This window comes from Cibotium barometz, chromosome 18, assembly GCF_041138505.1.
Source record: "Cibotium barometz isolate CiBa-2024 chromosome 18, ASM4113850v1, whole genome shotgun sequence".
Classification (NCBI taxonomy): Eukaryota; Viridiplantae; Streptophyta; class Polypodiopsida; order Cyatheales; family Cibotiaceae; genus Cibotium; species Cibotium barometz.
The window spans coordinates 17,130,990-17,138,006 of record NC_141063.1 but is presented as its reverse complement, the minus strand read 5'-3'; positions in this window follow the sequence as shown (position 1 = coordinate 17,138,006).

The window sequence follows — 7,017 nt, the reverse complement described above, 5'->3', positions numbered from 1 at the left end:
AGAAACCTACACTCCAATGGATGTGGCCAGAGTGTTCCTCAAAGAAATCTTCAGATTGCATGGCCTACCCAGGATAATAGTAAGTGATCGAGATCCCAAGTTTACTTCAAGGTTATGGACTGCATTTTTCGAAGCAGTGGAAACTTTCTTGGATCTTAGCACAGCTTATCACCCTGAGACCAATGGTCAAAACTGAAAGGGTAAACCAAGTAATCGAAGATATACTTCGATCATGCTGTGGGGGCAAGGAACCCAAGAAGTGGCTAAGCTATCTGCACCTAGTCGAGTTTGCCTACAATGCTTCTTATCACCGAAGTATCGGGATGAGCCCTTTTAAAGCTCTGTATGGACAAGATTGCTTAACTTCATTAACTTGGTCCGACCCATTGATTAGGGTCGAGATGAGCCCTTTTAAAGCTCTGTATGGACAAGATTGCTTAACTCCATTAACTTGGTCCGACCCATTGATTAGGGTCGAGATGTCCAGACAAATGCTTGACGACATGGAGCAGCAGATGCAGTCCATTTGTAAAGATATTAAAGCTGCCCAGGATCGACAGAAGCAGTATGCTAATAAGAAGAGGACAGACAGAAAGTTTTGAAGAAGCAGATATGGTCTTCATTAGAGTACGGCCCAAAAGAAGTTCTCTATCTCTTGGGAAGTACAAGAAGTTATCCCCCAGATATTGTGGGCCATATCTGATTACAAAGAAAGTAGGTGACTTAGCCTACGAGCTTCTTCTGCCTCCTCATCTCAAAGTTCATAATGTATTTCATGTAAGCCTTCTAAAGAAATATGTGCCAAGCCCAAATCATGTACTTGATGAAATCCTAACCTCTTCAACCCAAGGGCAGATGGAACTCCAACCTGAAGAAATTCTTGATGTTCGAGAAAAGATTCTCAGGAACAGAATTCTCAGAGAATTATTGGTAAAATGGAAGTTCTATCCTTTTGAAGATGCCACCTGGGAGAATGAAGCCGATTTGTTGCGGGATTACCCCCAATTTGCGAGAAGAGGGCATCTCGCATTTTTCAAGTGGGAGAGAATGTAAGATTCCTCCCCAGCCTCTCAAGATGTCCAGCATCTTCCCCTATAATCAAATCCCTCTTCAGAAATATTAAAGATCTTGTTTCTACCAGTTTTGGCCTAGAGAGAGAAAATCTTCTAGAGAGTGGTAATTCAATTTTTAAATATTTTTGGATAGAAAAATAACTCATCTTATTAAAATAAGTTCCCTTGAAACAGAAGTTCAAAAAGATTTTCAGAAGGTGCATTAGAAATTAAGTATAATCTGTTCAAGAGGCATTATCCTGGGGGTGAAGATTTTTTCGAAATTTCAAATTAAGGTTCCTATGGACCAATAAGATTCATCCAAATGTAAAGAGGAGATAAATAGAAGAATAAAAGAAAAATCCCCCAAAAATGAGTAAATACTCACATAAGATGAAGAGTTGACTAAGGACAAGGTTAATAGTTAAAAAAGAGAGATATTTAGGTGAAATGATGCATTTTTGATACCTCAGTATGGGGGAATTCCCCTCATGAAGTAGATGCCTATTTCACATGCTTGAATGAGTTTTAAACTCCCAAATAATGAGATATTTTTATCTCTCCTCTCTCCTGTTTCAACTAGATCCAAAAAGTGAGCAAAACTGACCCAAAAATGGTCAAAAATTGACCAAACTGATCTGAAAAATTCTAGAATCAGTTGGCTTGGTTAGAAGCTCACTTTTCCTATAAATAGAAGCCTTCCCCTTTGTTGAAACTCAATAGTGTTTTGCACTGTTACCCTGCCTCTCCCAAGTGCCAAAAACAGTGAATTTTACTCATAAATCATTAGTTTTTGACCTTCCCTCTTCCAAAAGATTGGCGGCCACTCTTGTTTCCAAACAAGAGTAGAACCCTCAAACCATCAAGCCAAAGGAAAGCTCTCAAATTCCTTAGTAAGTTGGAGATTCTTCTCTTTTCCATTCATTTTATGGTTTTTTTATGATTTTTGTCTTCTCTAAATTGCAAATGATGTTATGCCTCATTGAAAAAAGGCATTCCTGTGATTAATGAATAAAATCAAGTTTTTCATAATGTTTCTCTTTGATTGTTTATGTTAGAATGATTTAAATACTCTTGGTAAACTTCTAATTAATTTTAGTAAGTTAAAAATTGAAAAATGGTCAGCCATACAAAGGAGGTTATGGCAAAATTTTTTCAAAAATTGTGAAATAAATTTCATCTTTTATTAATCAAAAAAGTAATCCCTATCGTTAAAGTATTCTAAAAGTGTCATTTTCATTCATGCATAAAAAGATGCATATTGATTAGTTTTTATAAAAGAATGATTTTCAATAGAATTAAATTCTATGAAAGATACTTATTGATAATTTTTTTATTATGAAAGTGTTACTTTCTTCATTATGGATTTTTATGCATAAAATAATGAATAGGAGTATAATTTTTTTATTACAAAAGAGTTACTTTCATCATATTGATTTTTATGCATAAAAGTATGTATAAAAGAATATTTTTTTTATTATAAAAGTGTTACTACTATCATTATTGATTTTTATGGATAAAAGTATGCATAAAAGAATATTTTTTATTATAAAAGTGTTACTTTTATCATTATTAAATTCTATGCATAAAAGAATTTTTTTATTATAAAAGTGTTACTTTTATCATTATTGAATTCTATGCATAAAAGTATGCATAAAAGAATATTTTTTTTATTATAAAAGTGTTACTTTTATCATTATTGAATTCTATGCATAAAAGTATGCATAAAAGAATATTTTTATTATTATAAAAGTGTTACTTTTATCATTATTGATTTCTATGCATAAAAGTATGCATAAAAGAATATTTTCTTTATTAATATATGCATAAAAGATATTTTTTATATTAAAAGTGTGATTTTGATCATAAATGATTTTTATGCATAAACCTATGCATAAAAGATATTTTTTATATTAAAAGTGTGATTTTCAACATAAATGAATTTTATGGACAAACCTATGCATAAAAGATATTTTTTTATATTAAAAGTGTGATTTTTATCATAAATGATTTTTATACATAAAAGATATTTTTATATATTAAAAGTGTGATTTTCATCATAAATGATTTTTATGCATAAAAGATTTTTTTTTATAATAAAAGTGTGATTTTCATCATAAATGATTTTATGCATAAACCTATGCATAAAAGATATTTTTTTTACATTAAAAGTGTGATTTTCATCATAAATGATTTTTATGCATAAATGAAATTCTTTCATGATAAAAGAGTGATTTTCAACATAAATGATTTTTAGGATGATAAAAGTGTGACTTTCATCAGAATTGGATTTTATGCATAATAAGATGCATACAGAATCTTTATAATTAAATAAGGGTTCTCCTTAATCCTCTGTTTAATTTCCACAAAAATTAGAAAAATAAATAAGTAGATAATCTGTGAGAAGAAATGCTACCGTTTTATATTCACAAAGATGGTAATGAGAAAATTCAATTAAACTATTGAAGTCGGAGATCGAGGCAAATGATTATTTTATTCCTCCTAAGAAATTCATGTTTTAGAAATCTGTAAGCAAATATTCGTCGAACGAAATATAGAAAAAGAGAAATTGAAATAGTACCTTTCGAGAAAAATAGTTTAAGAAGAACCTTTCAGACCCAAACTCTAATTCAGACTATTGACCAAGACCTAATTCCTTCGTCAATTTCAATCAATGACGATGTGCCCAGTTCCCACCGAATCTGAAAGTAAGTTAAGACTTTTGATTTTGATCTGAGGATCAAGTTAATAGAATTCGAGGAATTCTGTTTGGAATTCAGACCTGGATCTAGAAGTATTGGGATACGGATTTAAGATTTATTCATGGTATTCAAACAAAATCAAACTGTAAACTTGCATAGAAACCCTGTTTTCTTAAAGGACTGTCTTATGCTAGAATGCTGGAGGGAGCATTGGCATATATATTTATCTAAGGGAAGTTCGGTTGCAACAGCTGGCGGGGAGTGTTCGAGGGATAGCTTTGCGCGATAAAAACCTGCCCAGGTCTTGACCAGCCTGGGTATGGTGAAAAATGGTGTGCTTCTGGTACGATAAGGAGGATCCTGGAGGGTTCTGACCAGGCGATGCACGGGCTCGCGGTGCTTAGGACACCCATTCGTATGTCGAGGAAGATATATATATATATATATGTTGACGAAGTGATTATTGTAATCTGTTACTGGATCTCATTGCTGACCAGCTGGTCCCAACGGAGAGCCCAGAGTGGTACTGTTTTTGTGAAACAAGGGATTGAATGGAAATTTTGAGTTATGAAATCTGTGATCATATCTGTTTTATCAATGGATTATTTTTATATTAAAGTTTTAAAGAGGAGTGTGTGCTATCTGTTTTCTAAAGCTAAAGTTAAGAAAGGCATTTCAATTATGGGTGGGTGAGTACTTGTTTGGATCTACCGATTCCAGTGGGGCAGGGTGGTGGCACGCATGGGCCGGATGGGGTTAGGCTGGAATCAGTGGAGTTTTAATAATCAAACTGAAAAATCTTAGGTTTACGTTAGGATTCGAGTAGTTAGTTAATTCCCTAGTAAATTTCTCAATTGAGTGAATCAACGGCTGTGCCTGATCTTGATTAGGAAAAAAGCGTTGAATTTACTCAGATGATCAAATTATATCAATGATAGTTTCCTTCTATCTGGTTTATTCAGGTGAAGGATGGTTTAGAATTGATCTCGTTAGAAAAAAATTTGTTAAGAAAAAATCAAAAAGGTGGAATCGTCCCCGCTTTCCGGGCATGGAAAATTTTCCCGGTTTCGGTTTTCGGAGTGACCACCAGCCTAGTCTCGTGCCGGGACATTCGTGGGCGAGGCTCCGAGTGAGAAACCCTGCCCCACGCATGAGGGGGCTTCTTCCGCTGTCAACTACCGGGAGTTTGGTGCGTGGAGGGGGCAAAGGGATCTCACAGTTGGTATCAGAGTAAAGTTGAAAGCTAATAAGGATAAACAAAATCTTATCAGAAAATGATAATAAAAACTCAAAAAAAAGTATTTTTCATAATGTATTTTCATTCCATAAGCTTCTTTAATGAAGAATTTTTAATCAAAGAAATTATTTTTATAGATGGAAGTTCCCTATTTATCTGGTATTCCCGACCTCACCCAGTGTCAAGATATGACTGCGTTCGCCTTTGAGCATCTCATTTCTTCCGCTTCAACTCGAACAAGCCAAGCTAGACTCGCATGCCATTTCGAGGATTTATATTTTCCTAACCCAGTGGAGAAACTACAGCATAAGTGGTTTGCAGGGCAGTATGTCCATGCCTCTTGCGACCGTCGTGCAATGCTGTGGCAGAACCTCTCATTGGCTATGATTCTGTTAAAACTGAAAATGGTGCGTGGCGTCATTCTATATCATTCGACGCCTCGAAATTTTAGACTTTCATGCCAAGTCTACAGACTCCTTAGTTGTTTTATTCCTAAGGAGAAAATAATAGCTCCCATGTCAGTAAGTGAACGTTTGTATCACGGCATGGCTATGGCCCAGTACCGTCGTCTTATGCGACTCCCAAGGAGATTTTGAATTCTGGAGCCGAGCTGCTCTATGTACATATTGTAACTTTTATATAAATATAGAAATGTTTTCTGGAGAAAAAAATTTCCCTGTTGTATAAGTGATTGTTTACGGACGATCTGATAAACAAAAATCTATTATCGGACATATGTCATAGATCTCCAATAAGATCATTGTCTTGTTTAAGAAAGTGTTTTTCGAACCTCTTAAGTCTTAGGATCTCGTAGATGATATCAAAATAAAAATTTAATAATATATAAATTTTTGGCAAAATCATGAGACGAGGAAACCGTGGCCGTTAGCCATACCCTCTCTCTGAAGATGACGAGCTTGACCCTGATGTTCGCAAGGCTCTTCATAGGACTCAGCCAGGACCCTTCAAAGGAGAAGGGGAGAACGTGGGCGAGGCTGTGGAGAAATGGGTGGAAGCCATGGAAGAATATTTTGACGTCACAGGCTACAATTTGGAATTCAGACCTGGATCTAGAAGTATTGGGATACGGATTTAAGATTTATTCATGGTATTCAAACAAAATCAAAACTATAAACTTGCATAGAAACCTTGTTTTCTTAAAGGACTGTCTTACGCCATAATGCTGGAGGGAGCATTGGCATATATGTTTATCTAAGGGAAGTTCGGTTGCAACAGCTGGCGGGGAGTGTTCGAGGGACAGCTTTACGTGGCAAAAACCTGCCTAGGTCTTGACCATCCTGGGTATGGTAAAAAATGGTGTGCTTCCGGTATGATGGGTGAGGGCCGACGAAGCAGTCCCTAAGTGAAGTACCAGGACACCTAAGGAGGATCCTGGAGGGTTCTGACTAGGCGATGCACGGGCTCGCGGTGCTTAGGTAGGACACCCATTCGTATGTCGAGGAAGATATATATATGTATGTTGACGAAGTGATTATTGTAATTTGTTACTGGATCTCGTTTTGCTGACCAGTTGGTCCCAACAGAGAGCCCAGAGTGGTATTGTTTTTGTGAAACAAGGGATTGAATGGAAATTTTGAGTTATGAAATTTGTGATCATATCTGTTTTATCCATGGATTATTTTTATATTAAAGTTTTAAAGAGGAGTGTGTGTGTATCTGTTTTCTAAAGCTAAAGTTAAGAAAGGCATTTCAATTATGGGTGGGTGAGTACTTGTTTCCAGTGTGGCAGGGTGGTGGCTAACCCATGGGCCGGATGGGGTTAGGTTGGAATTAGTGGAGTTTTAATTATCAAACTGAAAAATCTTAGGTTTACGTTAGGATTCGAGTAGTTAGTTAATTCCCTGATAAATTTCTCAATTGAGTGAATCAACGGCTGTGTCTGATCTTGATTAGGAAAAAAACGTTGAATTTACTCGGATGATCAAATTATATCAGTGATAGTTTCCTTCTATCTGGTTTATTCAGGTGAAGGATAGTTTAGAATTGATCTCGTTAGAAAAAAATT